A 16712-nucleotide genomic window follows, 5' to 3' on the forward strand; every position below is an offset into this window, starting at 1 on the left:
AAACATTATCCTTTTTTGTAAAAAAAAAAAAAAGCTAACTTTTCCACTGGGTTATTACAGATGTTGTCACAGACCAGAACTTTATAGCCATCGTATTATTTAGTGCCTAAGCTAGATTCATTAGAGGAGGAATCTTCAGGTTCGATAACGCTCAAATGTGCACTGAAAACAAAGTGCACATTTCATGCATTTGTCAGTGTATGGGTAAGTACAGTTAGGCAGCAGTTTAATGGACGACTCCTTTTCTCGGTGTGTGGTTTTAACTAGACCAATTTGTAAACCATTTTTAAGTGTACAATACCATAAAACATCAAATTATGCTCTACTTCTTTCAGACGACGTATGTGGTGTATCGCTTCTGATACACAGACACTTTCGACATATCTGGACGGAAACTTCAGTCTGACGGATTGTTCGCCGACAGATTAAAACTGCGTAGGGGACTGGCCTTCGACCCCAGCTCATTACCTCATTCGGACGAAGCTCTGCGGAATGGCGTCAGGACAAACGTCCTAGCCTAGATCACACAGTTTTTATCTGTGCGGGTATGAAGCGCAAATTCATATAACGTGTTTATTCAGAACCATTCCCTCACTGTATACCAGACGACTGAAAACGAATCTGACAAACACACGGTTCTTTTGCTGGAATTCGGCATTCTACAAAAAAGGCGAAGGGGAACTTTTAAAACAAGCCGCAACTGGTTACGGTGGGCGTCTTTTGCAATGTAAACGTTTGGGCTACTGTATTATATACTGCTACTTCCACGACATGTATTCTAACTTCTATCACTATAAAAAATCTTTTATGTCACCAGTGTTTCCACATGTCTGTCTAGTCCATTTCCATCAGTATGACATGTCCGAGTCAGACACAAGACTACAGTTACATGTTACTGTTCTAATCCTTTTGTTTGGTTCAAGCTATTATCTACATTAGAAAACTGCCACGCCAGTCGCTAGCTACGCGTTTTAGCTATTATCAGGACACAGGGATTAAGAACGAGATAAAAACTCCTCACCCCAGGATTCTACCCTGAGAGAAAAAAAATGATCACAAAAATATTGGTTCGGTGCAGAGCACCTCCTTTTTTATTGTTAATGAAATACAAACTCGTATTAGGCGGGGTACGCGTTGCAAACATAAAATAAACTTGGCGAACCAGACAAGTAAGGGCGTTTAGTTTACATCAGGTGCTGATGAAAATACATTTGTTTCTTCGTTTGAAATAAATTGCAACATTTGTTGTTTAATTAACTATTGGATATAGTAAATTAAAAATGGCGCCTTTTTCATTCTTTTCCTGGTTCCACAGGACAATGAGGACTCCCGTTCTTTTAAGCTGTTAAGAGTGGTCTAGTAGTGCGTAGGAAGATAACATTCCGTTTACACGCCGGCCATTGCTTTTCCCTAAGGCAATATTCAGGTATCAGTTCCAGCTGGATGTTGCATATCGAACGAGTTCAAGGAGAGAAAATTATTGTTTTTGAGACAGAATTTAAAACTTTAAAATGTTGTCATAGTCTATTCATTAAGAGGTACTATCTTAGGTTACATGCTTAATATAGTAAGTCAAATATTAAAGTTAGAAACTAACTACATGTCTTGAGCGAGCATAACTCCAACTCGCAAGTTGCCCAGACTATATTCATACAGTTTTGGTTTTGACTTTTTCATGAGTCTATGGGTGAATAACCCGGACCTCATAAAACATAAAGTTTTGCCTCTTCAACCGTAAAGGTTTTACATGCCTATTACTGGTAATTAGAGAAATGACAATGTCGTGAACAGAGATCACTGATATGATATTCTGGCATACGTCTTCCTCACGGGAATTCCTCGTTCGAATCCTCTTGTTGACGCATCTTGTGCAATAAGTCGTTCAGTCTGATCAGTGAATTGTGTTTGTGTCAGGCGCGCATAAAAAAAGGGGAGGGGAGGGGGGGGTGGGCGATGTAGCGCGGGTCATGATCTCCGCACCCCCTCAAAACAGTGAATGCGTTTATGTATTTACATACACCAAATTCCAAATTTCTCAGCTAACGTTCGGAAAACAAAGTACGTATTATGGAAACTAAATGTTCTAAAAATTGCAGGGAATTCAAGAAAGTAATATTTAACAGGATACTGTCTTGCCCACGTGGATGGGTTGCGGTCTCACCGCTTTCTTTGAATGATCCAGCCAGAAAGAGATGAACATTCTCAGACAGGCCATTAAGTGCCGCCAGTAACAAATCAGACATCTACATCTGCATTTATACTCCGCAAGCCACCCAACGGTGTGTGGCGGAGGGTGTGGGGGTCGTCAGACCGCAAGTAGAACTGGCAACCACAGTGAGTAGAACGACACAAGACCCACCATTAAAAAACTAAAAGAAAAAGTGACTTCCGATTGTAGGTGAAAATCACCGAAGCAAACAGCATTCGAACGCATCTACGCGCTAGTGGAGCTATAAAGTGCACACCTGTATTCGCAGTCATATCGCTAAGTGATCACTGGTAATGGTGAATGTGCATTTCGAATTTATATTGTATAATTTTTGATGTTGTCATAGTTATCAAATATTATTGCTGTTATGATTCTTATAGCAATCCCATGTACTTCTCAAAATTTTGGACGAATCTCTTCCAAACGCTGTATTTATCTGAACTGGAATGCCTTCGAAGTTGTGCCTGAAGGGTTGTAGGAAGCACGCTGTAGGAAGCACAGGTGTAATCAAATTACTGTAGTTATATTTAAACATTTTACGTATTTCATTGTTATTACTATAATTGCAGGCTTCTATTGCACGCTTAAAGCAATGGCGACGGCAGCTTAGATTTTAGAGCGGGAGGGCGGGGGGGATTGTACTGTCTTTTACATTTTCCCCCACAATAGTCTAAACGAATGGTATTCGTAGCAGATACTATAATTTGCTATTAGAATATATCAGTTGTTACGCGCGTTATACATCCTTACACATTCTTTTTTAACCTGCAGATATGTCACCTCCGTAGAAAGGTACTGGCAGCGCGCTATGAACACCAAATTAAAAAAAAAGAAAATGTCCCAAAATGTTGTCTCATTCAGACGATCAGTACCTAAAAGATGTAACGAAATTGTGGGAATGTGCCTTGTCGAACCATTCGCGATGGCAGCTTCTAAGATGTGAGGATAAAAACTAAAACAACAGTTTTAAATTTTATGTACTTAAGTGTGAAAGTGAGAGGGAGATATGATTTTATTAAATAACTAGCTTAGTGCCCGCTGCTTCGCTAGTGTATTCTCCATGGTCTGCACAGAATTTCTTCTTTTTCTTCTTCTTCTTATTTAATCGAATATTTATGTTGTTCACAAACTGCAACATCTTCTAAACTTCTCACGCTCATTAAGACCACAGAAGCATGGCCCTTTTCGAACGTACTTCTGACCAAAAAGCGATTCTCGTTGCAAAAGTCGGAGATCTTTCATAAGCCTAGCTTTTGAGTTCGTATGTTGAAATTTCCTTAGAAATTTTCATCCCTGTTTCTTTAGAAGGCCAATTCAAATTTTTATAGATTTAGCTTTAAAATGTTTTAATACAACGAAACATTTTCATAACAATTTTCATACCCTATTTCACCTCTTTAGGGGTGGAGTTTCGAAAAATCCCTTCATACACGGCGCCTACAGTATAAGATCAATACCCTCTCCCAATTTTAAGTTTCTGTCCTTATCGCTTTGGCTGGGCGTTGATGATTGAGTCAATTAGGACATTGTCTTTTATTTATACATGGGTTGGATGAAATGGAATGGCAACACTGCCGTAACATGAGGCATGTCCGTCACATTGCATTCCCGCTAGGTGTATCTTGGCAGAAGTTCAGTAATAATATAATGTCGTGTGGCTAGTGCCTCCCGTCGGGTAGACTAGTGCCTCCCGTCGGGTAGACCGTTCGCCGAGTAGAAGTCTTTCGATTTGACGCCACTTCGCCTTGCGTGTCGATGGGGATGAAATGATGATGATTAGGACAACACAACACCCATTCCCTGAGCGGATAAAATCTCCGACCCAGCCGGGAATCGAACCCGGCCCCTGAGGATTGACATTCTTTCACTCTGACCACTTTTTTTTCTTTTTTTTTTCATTTTATTCGATATTGTTCGTTGCTTTTGGTCTGGGCGGACGTCACAAGACATCCGTTCAAGTAGATCGTTGATTCTTTGACTCAGTTTTTTTATTGCAGAGAGCACGCAGTCCTCTGACCGAACACCTTGAGCTACCGTGCCGGCACCACTCAGCTATCGGGGGCGGACAGAAGTTCAGTTGAAGTGCAATGAGCGGCGATGGCTGTGTTTCAGTCAGTTGCTGTGTGTACTGTCTGAAAAGTGCGGAAGGCCCGTTCGAGCGCCCTATTATCATGTTTAGGGAACACGAACAACGGGCGTGGATCAATACTGAAGTGGCACGTGGTCGCAGCGGAGAACAATGTTTACTTCTGCCAGTGCATCCATCATCATCCACGACAATCCACGATGCCACATGGCGAACCCCGTGCAGGCACCGAGCGAGGTGCCGCAGTGGTTAGCGCACTGGACTCGCATTCGGAAGGACGACGGTTCAAGCCCGCGTCCGGCCATCCTGATCTAGGTTTACCGTGATTTCCCAAAATCGCTTAAAGGCAAATGCCGGGAGGGTACGTTTGAAAGGGCACGGCCGAGTTTCTTTCCTATCCTTCCCTAACCCGATAGGACTGACGACCTCGCTGTTTGGTTCTCTTCCCCAAATCAACCAACCAACGGTGCAGGGGGGCAGCAGATATTACAACATCCACCTGCATTCACCCGATAGAAGTGGTACGATTACGCCCTGTTCGCAAACATGAAGGAACTTCTTCGTGACATGTACTGGCCAGACGCTGTGGCCGAGAGCTTCTAGGCGCTTCAGTCCGGAACCGCGCTGCTGCTCCGGTCGCAGGTTCGAATCCTGCCTCGGGCATTGTGTGATCACCTTAGGTTAGTTTAAGTAGTTCTAAGTCTAGGGGACTGATGACCTCAGATATTAAGTCCCATAGTGCTTAGAGCCATTTGAACTACGTGCTACAACACAAGACACCATCTGTGCCATAGTGGGTCCTTCCAAGACATCTTCAGAGATGGATGCGCTGACGGCGTACGACGCTTTCCGTCTCTATGGGGGAAGGTGATCGAGATGCAGGACGATTATATTAAGGGCAGGTCATACAGTGAACGTTTGTCAGTAATGTTTGGTATGGATTACAGCCGTGTTGCCACTACTTTTTATCCAACCCATGTCTATGGAGGTCTTCTCATTCCTCATCCTTTATTTCAGTATAGGGGATCATTCGCTAATGTTGAGTCCCCTTCATATACAGTAAAGAGTTGTCGCAGAGGTAACATAGGTTCCCGTCAGATCACCGAAGTTCAGCTCTGTCGGGATTGGCTAGCACTTGGATGGGTCACCATCCGGGTCTGCCAAGTACTGTTGGCAAGCGGGGTGAACTCAGCCCTTGTGAGGCCAATTGAGAAGCTACTTGACTGGGAAGCAGCGGCGGTCACGAAAACTGACAACGGCCGGGAGAGTGGTGTGTTGACCAAATGCCCCTCCGAATGATGCCTAAGGGCTGAGGATGACACGGCGGCCGGTCGGTACCGTTGGGTGTTTGTTTTGTTCATATATGGTAAGGGTAATAACAATAATCATTAGGAATAATACTAATAATATAAATAATAATTCCTTGCTAAGCGGCAGTGTTGCGCCGGCGCGCAGATAGTGGCCAGTAGAATGGAAGTGGCTCGGGTAGCTGACATCGGCGTGGTCGACCTGAGAGTGTGAGGTCAGAGGTCGGTCTGACTCGTACAGAGCTTGCCAGGTGTTTCCGTCTCAGTCTCTCCCCAACGTAATGCTGCTTGGGCGAGGTTTAGCTCGTCACACAGCTTATTCGTCTTGCTCGTAACATATCGGTAGAATGACACATCAGATTCATTTACTACCTAAAAAAGAAAATAAAAAAATTCCCCAGTCAGCAAACGATGCACGGCAGGGGAAGCATAGCGTAAGTAACTGTGCCAGGTGTTTCCGTCTCAGTCTCTCCCCAACGTAATGCTGCTTGGGCGAGGTTTAGCTCGTCACACAGCTTATTCGTCTTGCTCGTAACATATCGGTAGAATGACACATCAGATTCATCTACTATCTAAAAAAAAAAAAAAAAAATTCCCCAGTCAGCAAACGATGCACGGCAGGGGAAGCATAGCGTAAGTAACTGTGCTCAACCCGCATTTTATTTTGAACACTACAATGTCTTCTATTGGAGAAACCATCCTATTGTCGACCTGCCCTTTCAACTGATTCGCCTCCGTAGCGCAATGGTAGCGTTACCGCCTTCCACACAAGGGGGCCCAGGTTCAATTCCCGGCAGGGAACTGGGTGTTGTGTGTCTTTGATCATCACTGACACACAAGTCGCCGAAGTGGCGTCAACTTAAAAGACTTGCAATGCGGCGGCCGAATCCCGAAGGGGATATCCCGGCCAATAAATCCCACACAATCATTTCATTTCAACTGATGTCCGGTTGTAGGGGAGCTACAGTTTGGCGTGGACCCCGAACCATGGTATAACCAGAGTCTAACGCGACATTCCATTTTGTTTTTGTTGTCGTTTGCAATAGTAGCGCCCCAGGTGGCCGTTGATTTGGGGGAGGGACCAAACAGCGAGGTCATCGGTCCCATTTCAAAGGAGCCATCCCGGCATTTGCCTGAAGCGATTTAGGGAAATCACGGGAAACCTAAATCAGGATGGCCGGAGACGGGATTGAACCGTCGTCCTCCCGAATGTCCAGTGTGCTAGTCACTGCGCCACCTCGCTCGTTATACACTCCTGGAAATTGAAATAAGAACACCGTGAATTCATTGTCCCAGGAAGGGGAAACTTTATTGACACATTCCTGGGGTCAGATACATCACATGATCACACTGACAGAACCACAGGCACATAGACACAGGCAACAGAGCATGCACAATGTCGGCACTAGTACAGTGTATATCCACCTTTCGCAGCAATGCAGGCTGCTATTCTCCCATGGAGACGATCGTAGAGATGCTGGATGTAGTCCTGTGGAACGGCTTGCCATGCCATTTCCACCTGGCGCCTCAGTTGGACCAGCGTTCGTGCTGGACGTGCAGACCGCGTGAGACGACGCTTCATCCAGTCCCAAACATGCTCAATGGGGGACAGATCCGGAGATCTTGCTGGCCAGGGTAGTTGACTTACACCTTCTAGAGCACGTTGGGTGGCACGGGATACATGCGGACGTGCATTGTCCTGTTGGAACAGCAAGTTCCCTTGCCGGTCTAGGAATGGTAGAACGATGGGTTCGATGACGGTTTGGATGTACCGTGCACTATTCAGTGTCCCCTCGACGATCACCAGTGGTGTACGGCCAGTGTAGGAGATCGCTCCCCACACCATGATGCCGGGTGTTGGCCCTGTGTGCCTCGGTCGTATGCAGTCCTGATTGTGGCGCTCACCTGCACGGCGCCAAACACGCATACGACCATCATTGGCACCAAGGCAGAAGCGACTCTCATCGCTGAAGACGACACGTCTCCATTCGTCCCTCCATTCACGCCTGTCGCGACACTACTGGAGGCGGGCTGCACGATGTTGGGGCGTGAGCGGAAGACGGCCTAACGGTGTGCGGGACCGTAGCCCAGCTTCATGGAGACGGTTGCGAATGGTCCTCGCCGATACCCCAGGAGCAACAGTGTCCCTAATTTGCTGGGAAGTGGCGGTGCGGTCCCCTACGGCACTGCGTAGGATCCTACGGTCTTGGCGTGCATCCGTGCGTCGCTGCGGTCCGGTCCCAGGTCGACGGGCACGTGCACCTTCCGCCGACCACTGGCGATAACATCGATGTACTGTGGAGACCTCACGCCCCACGTGTTGAGCAATTCGGCGGTACGTCCACCCGGCCTCCCGCATGCCCACTATACGCCCTCGCTCAAAGTCCGTCAAGTGCACATACGGTTCACGTCCACGCCGTCGCGGCATGCTACCAGTGTTAAAGACTGCGATGGAGCTCCGTATGCCACGGCAAACTGGCTGACACTGACGGCGGCGGTGCACAAATGCTGCGCAGCTAGCGCCATTCGACGGCCAACACCGCGGTTCCTGATGTGTCCGCTGTGCCGTGCGTGTGATCATTGCTTGTACAGCCCTCTCGCAGTGTCCGGAGCAAGTATGGTGGGTCTGACACACCGGTGTCAATGTGTTCTTTTTTCCATTTCCAGGAGTGTATTTTTGTTCAGATCGGCGGGTTTTTATGAAAGCCAGTGCTAATCGAAATTGTTTATACCGATTTGTAGAAAGCTTTAAGCAAACGGGAGCGTCTATAGAGCAAGAAATTGCCGCAACAAGAAGAAGAACACATCACACTTGTCTTTTTTTTTTTTAAGTTTTCTAAGGACAGTGAGAGGTAAGAAATGGTACATTACAGGCCAGTTTATTTACGAGCTAAGGATATTTACTGAATAACGTCCTTTTCTTTTAAGAACAAGAAATGGCTAATGAGCAGCAGAAGAGCTGACCTTTTGCAGAAAGGCATCGTATACTCAACAACGTGAAGTTTTCTTCTCTACGCTCCCACTAAGATCAGTGAACGTGGAACGAGGGAAACGTCAATGGAATGCAATTTCTACATTACCTAACCTACCAAATAAACCACCACAACTGTAGCTGAAGGGAAAAACCACACAGACGTGATAAAACGTCAAAAGCAATAAAATTGTTTCCTAACACAGAACAAACCAATTCCACAATTGTTACATCCGAGTCACAAACGGCAATAATCTTCAACAGCTTTGCTTTTGAAGGTAAAGTAATTACATTCACAGAAATATTCTTGATTTAGAAGTCGAACGGAGTGTAACAATGATACGAATCATTAGACAACATTGTTACGTGCCAAGGAACGACCTGCTATAGTTGGAACAGGCAACAATATATGCATCTCATGCATGAAATATGTGTTTATTTTCTCTCGCTTTCAGCGGAATAAGCTGCAGTTATACACGTATTCGGAAGTATTTGCTCATGAATAAGTTGTAGTAAGGCGTCACTGTTACAAGGAGATTCAGCTGCTTCCTACATTTATTTCACAGTCATTCACGTCTTCTGTTATTCCTCAAACTATTGGAGGGAAAAAATAAAAGAAATATTTCGTATATTACGTAGAAAAGTAATTAAAAACAAACGTTATCCTTACGCCACGTGACTGTGCTTTCTCACCGCTTGGGGCGCTAGTGTCGCTCCAGGTATCAGACAGTAACAACTCTCACAACAGACTCTTACGTATTACTGAGTATACCTGAAATACACATTTTTTTCTTTTTCATAATATGACTGGTCTGAAGCGTCCCGCCACGACTTTCTCTCCTTTTTTATGCCAGAGTAGTTCTTTCACCCAATGTCCTCAATTACTTTTAGGATGTATTGCAATGTCTGTCTTCCCTACAGTTTTTACACTTCACAGCTCCCGGGAGATATTCCCGGATGTCTTAACACACCCTGTCTCTTCCTCTTGTCAGTGTTTTCCATTAGTTCCTTTCCACGCCGATTCTGCGGAGAACCTCGTAATTCTTTATTATATCAGTCCACCTAATTTTCAACATCCCTCTATAGGACTGCAACTCAAATGCTTCAATTCTCGTCTTTTCCGTTTTTACCACAGCCTGTGATTCACTATCATACAATACTGAGCTCCACAAGTACATTCCCAGAAATTTCTTCTTCAAATTAAGTCCTATGTTTAGTACTGGTATACATCTTTTAGGGGGGAACACTCTGTTTGCTGTGTTAATCTGTTACTTATATCTCTTTGCTTTCTCCCTCATGCGTTATTTTGCTTCCTAGCAGAATTCCTTCACTTCGTCTATAATGTAGTCCCCAGTTTTAATATTAAGTAAGTCGGTATTCTCATTTCTGAGCTTTATTATGTATATTCTGTGCTTATCAGACGGTTCATTCCATTCGAGAAGTCCTGTAATTACCCATCACTTTCACCGAGGAGAGTAATGTCATAAGCGAACCTTATCATTTACACTTTCACCTTGAGTTTTAATTCCACTCCTGGAACTACCTTCCATTCCTTCTTTGATGTATGGTACCGCTCGAATAGTAGAGAAGAATGGCTGCATCCCCGTCTTACACTCTTTTTAATCCGAGCTGTTCTGTTTTAGTCTTCCATTCTTATTGCTTCTCTTGCTTCTCACATAAATTAAACATTACCCACTTTTCCTTACAACTTGTACCTAATTCAACGAATCACGAGAAAAGGTCAAATGATCGTAAGGTATAATTAACCCAACGACCGAGACCCGTCCCCTGGGATTAGAAGCGTAACATCACATGCAAATAAGGCGGTTTTCATTATCCAGTAGTGTACCTACACTGAGGTGACAAAAGTCTTGGGATACCTCCTAATGTCGTGTCGGACCTCCTTTTGCCTGCGTACTGCACTCGACGTGACAGACTCAACAAGTCGCTGGAAGTCACTTGCGGAAATATTGAGCCATACTGCCTCTGTAGCCGTCCATAATCGTGAAAGTGTCACCGGTGCAGGTTTTTATGCCCGAACTGACCTCTCAATTATGCGCCGTCAATGATCGGTTCAGTGGGACCAGATGCCCAGTTCAGTCCATATAAACACAGCCCAAACGACTATGGAGGCACCACGATCTTGCACAACGCCTTGCTGAGAACTTGGGTCCATGGCTTCGTGGGGTCTGCGTCACAGTCGAATCCTACCATCAGCTCTTGCCCAATGAAATCAGACTCCTCTGACCAGGCCACTGTTTTCCATTCGTCTGGGGTCCAACCGACAGGGCCTCGAGACCAGGAGGGGCGCTGGAGGCGATGTCGTGCTGTTAGCAAAGGCCATCGCGCTGATCGTCTGCTGCCACAGCCCATTAAAGCCAAATTTGGCTGCACTATCCTAACGTATACGTTCGTCGTACGTCCCACATTGATTTGTGCCGTTGTTTCACGCTTATGTAAACGCTGCTGCTCTCGGTCGTTCCGTGTAGGACGTCGGCCACTGTGTTGTCCTGGTGCGAGGTAATGCCTGCTCGGTAGACCCCGACACTGGGTATCTCGGAATACTGAATTCTCTAACAATTTGCGAAATTGAATGTCTCATGCTTCTAGGTCCAACTACCATTCCGAGTTCAAAGTCTGTTAATTCTCGTCCTGCAGCCATATTCACGTCGGACAACTTCCCACATGAATCCCCTTGAGTGAAAACGACATCTCCGCCAATGCATTGCTTTTCTATATCTTGTGTAAGTAATACTACCGACATCTGTATATAAGCATATCGCTATCCCATGACTAAATGGTTCAAATGGCTCTGATCACTATGGGACTTAACTTCTGAGGTCATCAGTCCCCTAGAACTTAGAACTACTTAAACCTAACTAACCTAAGTACATCACAAACATCCATGCCCGAGGCAGGATTCGAACCTGCGACCGTAGCGGTCGCGCGGTTCCAGACTGTAGCGCCTAGAACCGCTCGGCCACTCCGGCCGGCCCCATGACTATATGACCTGACTGTATGCCATATGGCAAATACAGGAAGGGAAGGTATCGCAATTTCTTTATATATCTGCTTCATTAATACATCGCCGAAAGCAAGGGGCAGAGTATTTTCAGAATCACTGCTTCATTGGCCGTCCACCCGTAACAACATTGCACAGCTACCTTGAAGCCGTTTGTTCGGCAACGACCGTTCGTTCCCGCCTCCGCGCCTCTCGCAGAAACACATTTCGGCCGGCGCTTTCTACAACACTAAATGCAAATATTTGACGTTGGGCGAAATCCCCTGTGGACAAATCGCGGCCGTGAATTCGGAAAAAAGTGGCCGCCCGTTCCATTCTTGTCGAGCCGCAGGCGGGCGCTGCACCCTGTCGGTAAACCACACACGGGCGGTGACAAATATTGCCTCTCCCTCTTTCCGGCTTTGTTTTGCTTCCTGCAGGCTACCTGCCGGCGTGGCAATCCTATTCCGCGAACGCGGTCCGTACCAATCGACTGTCGGCTCCCCGCCTTCCCGAACCGCCGACCCCGACTGCCACTCTCGGCTTTTTGCCTCCCCGTGTTTACTGGTCCCACTTTCGCGAGCCGGCGCGCACAAAAGATTAATTAAGCCTCGTTGCTTGTTACTTAAATTGAGTTAGACGTCTAAAACCCCTTGCGCGTTGGCACAATACTCTCCCACTTGCCTCTTTTTTTTCCCTCCCTTTCGGCTCTGCGTAGTGGCAGGTGCTTCCACCCGCAGCCGTGTCTGTTTAAGAGAAACCGATCGCTGACATTGGCCGTTAGTTCGTTAGAAAGCCAGCGGCACCACTGTTGTAGATTTACACAAAAACATAGCACGGAAGGATTTTAGAAGAACCGCGTTCCTGACATTTAGAAGCAACGTGTCCTCTCTATAATGGCAGGCAGAAGTAATGATAGAACTGCAACTCTTTCCTAGAGTTAAATTAATTCATTACCCGAGAACGAAACAATAAAATTTCAAAAGTAGTTCTCCACCTTTTCCATCTTCGACTGGTCCGGTGTATATCTCTTACTTGGCTTTCGCAGACTTCTGAGGACTATCGGAGTATAATTTCTGAGTTTACAACTTAGCCTGTCACTGTACATCTGTCGTGAAGTTGACTCAGTTACCTTCTGTTGTCTTCAATTTCGTTTCTTCTACATCTAAGTACATCTTATTCCCTAAGCCACCTAATGGTGTGTGACGGACGATACTTCTAGTACCACTAACCAGTCCCCCCTTCCCTGTTCCACTCGCCAATCGCGCGTTGGGAAAACGATTGTCGATAAGTCTCTGTATTGGCTGTACGAAATTCCTCCTCGTATCCTTTACGCGATATGGACACTGATCAGCCAGAACATTATGGTTCAAATGGCTCTGAGCACTATGGGACTTAACATCTGAGGCCATCAGTCCCCTAGACTTAGAACTACTTAAACCTAACTAACCTAAGGACATCACACACATCCAGGCCCGAAGCAGGATTCGAACATGAGACCGTAGCAGCAGCGCGATTCCAGACTGAAGCGCCTAGAACCGCTCGGCCACAACGGCCGGCAGAACATTATGACCAGCGACCTTCTATAGATATAAACCCGTCACCTGGAGAGGAATGACTGCTAGTTCAAAAAATGATTCAAATGGTTGTGAGCACTATGGGACTTAACATCTGTGGTCATCAGTCCCCTTCAACTTAGAACTACTTAAACCTAACTAACCTAAGGACATCACACACATCCATGCCCGAGGCAGGATTCGAACCTGCGACCGTAGCAGTCGCGCGGTTCCGGACTGCGCGCCTAGAACCGCTAGACCACCTCGGCCGGCGACTGCTAGTCAGAAACACGCACTTTGCATGTAGCATCTGGGAGCGTGCTGTCCATGTGTAGAATGGTGAAGGCGAGCGATCTGCCTGAACTGATCGAGTGCAGATTGTCATGGTCCGGAGTATCGAGTGTTCGAGGAGAGCTGTGGTGAGTGTCTTCAACGAAACCAAGGTGAAACCACGTCCAGACGTCGTGGGGTTGGGCAGACTGGAAAAACACGACAGGTGGCGAACTGTGTCGGAACTAGTATCAGACTTTAATGCTGGGCAGAATACAAGTGTGTCTGAACACACAGCGCACCGAACACCCCTGACAATGGACCTCCGCAGCCGACGGCCCGTTCATGTGTCAGTATTAACACCAAGACATCCGCAACTACGACTGAAGTGGGCACGTGACTATCAGCACTGGGCGTTGGCACAATGGCAAAGCGTTGCGTGGACTGATGAATCCCGATACCTTCTTCATCATGGGAGAGCGCGAATCCGTCGTCTTCCAGGGGACAGCTGCTTGACACCTTTACTGCGGGGCGGAGAGAAGCTGGCGGCGGCTCCATTATGCTCTGGGGAACGTTCACGAGGAACATCCATGGCTCCACTGGAGCTCGTGCAAGACATCGCGACGTCCAAGGAATATCGTACACTAGTTTCAGACCACGTACACCCGTTCAAGACGTTCGTGTTTCCCGACGGCAGAGGCATTTTTCAATAAGATAATGTGCCATGTCACAAGGCCAGAAGTGTGAAGGAGTGGTTCGAGGAATACAGTGGCGAGTTCCTATTGATGTGCTGGCCCCTCAGTTCACCAGAACTGAACCCGATCGAACAAGTCTGGGATGTGATTGAACGTGACGTCAAAGCTCATCGTCCCCTTCCCCGGAATTTACGGGAATTAGGTGACTTGGGTGTACAGATGTGGTGTCAACTCCCTCCAGCGACCTAAGACGGTCTCATTGCTTCCATGCCACGACGCGTCACCGCTGCTATCCGCGCCAAAAGTGGACATCCCGGCTATTATTTAGGTGGTAATAATGTTCTGGCTAACAAGTGTATGTGAGTGAAGTAATACGCTTTCCGACTCATACAACACTTTCAACCACATTTTTATATGTAAATCTTATCATACCGAGTTTCCTGTGAAATCCACATCCGCCTCCTTCACGTAGCGTATATGACGTCTTAAGATATTGTCACCACCTGCCCTTCCGGTGTGAAAGAAAAAAAAATGGTTCAAATGGCTCTGAGCACCATGAGACTTAACTGCTGAGGTCATCAGTCCCCTAGAACTTAAAACTACTTAAACCTAACTAACCTAAGGACATCACACACATCCATGCCCGAGGCACGATTCGAACCGGCGACCGTAGCGGTCGCACGGTTCTAGACTGAAACGCCTAGAACCGCTCGGCCAAACCAGCCGGCCCGGTGTGAAAGATGAATGAGTGTGAGTTTTGTATCCCTCCTGGAAGGCGGCGCATGGGTCTGCTCCTGTAAACTGAAGGGTAGGTCGAATGTGGGAAGAGAGCAGGAACAGGTGAGGTAAGATATTCGGTACAGCTTTTTACGTCAAAGTACATTTAATTATTAGTCAATGGGATACGTAACTTAACATTGAAGAGACCGTAGGTGCGAAACCGTATTCCCATCGTAAGTACAGGGTGTTTCAAAAATGACCAGTATATTTGAAACGGCAATAAAAACTAAACGAGCAGCGATAGAAATACACCGTTTGTTCCAATATGCTTGGGACAACAGTACATTTTCAGGCAGACAAACTTTCGAAATTACAGTAGTTACAATTGTCAACAACAGATGGCGCTGCGGTCTGGGAAACTCTACAGTACGATATTTTCCACACATCCACCATGCGTAGCAATAATATGGCGTAGTCTCTGAATGAAATTACCCGAAACCTTTGACAACGTGTCTGGCGGAATGGCTTCACATGCAGATGAGATGTACTGCTTCAGCTGTTCAATTGTTTCTGGATTCTGGCGGTACACCTGGTCTTTCAAGTGTCCCCACAGAAAGAAGTCACAGGGGTTCATGTCTGGCGAATAGGGAGACCAATCCACGCCGCCTCCTGTATGTTTCGGATAGCCCAAAGCAATCACACGATCATCGAAATATTCATTCAGGAAATTAAAGACGTCGGCCGTGCGATGTGGCCGGGCACCATCGTGCATAAACCACGAGGTGTTCGCAGTGTCGTCTAAGGCAGTTTGTACCGCCACAAATTCACGAAGAATGTCCAGATAGCGTGATGCAGTAATCGTTTCGGATCTGAAAAATGGGCCAATGATTCCTTTGGAAGAAATGGCGGCCCAGACCAGTACTTTTTGAGGATGCAGGGACGATGGGACTGCAACATGGGGCTTTTCGGTTCCCCATATGCGCCAGTTCTGTTTATTGACGAAGCCGTCCAGGTAAAAATAAGCTTCGTCAGTAAACCAAATGCTGCCCACATGCATATCGCCGTCATCAATCCTGTGCACTATATCGTTAGTGAATGTCTCTCGTGCAGCAATGGTAGCGGCGCTGAGGGGTTGCCGCGTTTGAATTTTGTATGGATAGAGGCGTAAACTCTGGCGCATGAGACGATACGTGGACGTTGGCGTCAGTTGGACCGCAGCTGCAACACGGCGAACGGAAACCCGAGGCCGCTGTTGGATCACCTGCTGCACTAGCTGCGCGTTGCCCTCTGTGGTTGCCGTACGCGGTCGCCCTACCTTTCCAGCACGTTCATCCGTCACGTTCCCAGTCCGTTGAAATTTTTCAAACAGATCATTTATTGTATCGCTTTTCGGTCCTTTGGTTACATTAAACCTCCGTTGAAAACGTCGTCTTGTTGCAACAACACTGTGTTCTAGGCGGTGGAATTCCAACACCAGAAAAATCCTCTGTTCTAGGGAATAAACCATGTTGTCCACAGCACACTTGCACGTTGTGAACAGCACACGCTTACAGCAGAAACACGACGTACAGAATGGCGCACCCACGGACTGCGTTGTCTTCTATATCTTTCACATCACTTGCAGCGCCAACTGTTGTTGAAAATTGTAACTACTGTAATTTCGAAAGTTTGTCCGCCCGAAAATGTACTGTTGTCCCAAGCATATTGCAACAAACGGTGTATTTCTATCGCTGCTCGTTTAGTTTTTATTGCCGTTTCAAATATACCGGTCATTTTTGAAACACCCTGTAGATACATAATCTCAATAGCAAGCTGAGGTTGAAGCGATGTTTCCTGGCCGTCTGCTCTTGATGAAATGGGCAGAATCTGGAGCGGAGCTCGTAGAGCTCTCCCGCTC

At 46.5% G+C, this 16712-nt stretch overlaps 1 protein-coding gene across 1 annotated transcript in view; it reads right to left on the reverse strand.

Moving 5' to 3' along the window:
• Nucleotides 1-16712, reverse strand: part of LOC126237477 (solute carrier organic anion transporter family member 4A1) — a 1087525-nt gene that overhangs the window by 546487 nt on the left and 524326 nt on the right. The window lies entirely within an intron of this gene.

The sequence above is a fragment of the Schistocerca nitens genome, chromosome 2, assembly GCF_023898315.1.
Source record: "Schistocerca nitens isolate TAMUIC-IGC-003100 chromosome 2, iqSchNite1.1, whole genome shotgun sequence".
Taxonomy (NCBI): Eukaryota; Metazoa; Arthropoda; class Insecta; order Orthoptera; family Acrididae; genus Schistocerca; species Schistocerca nitens.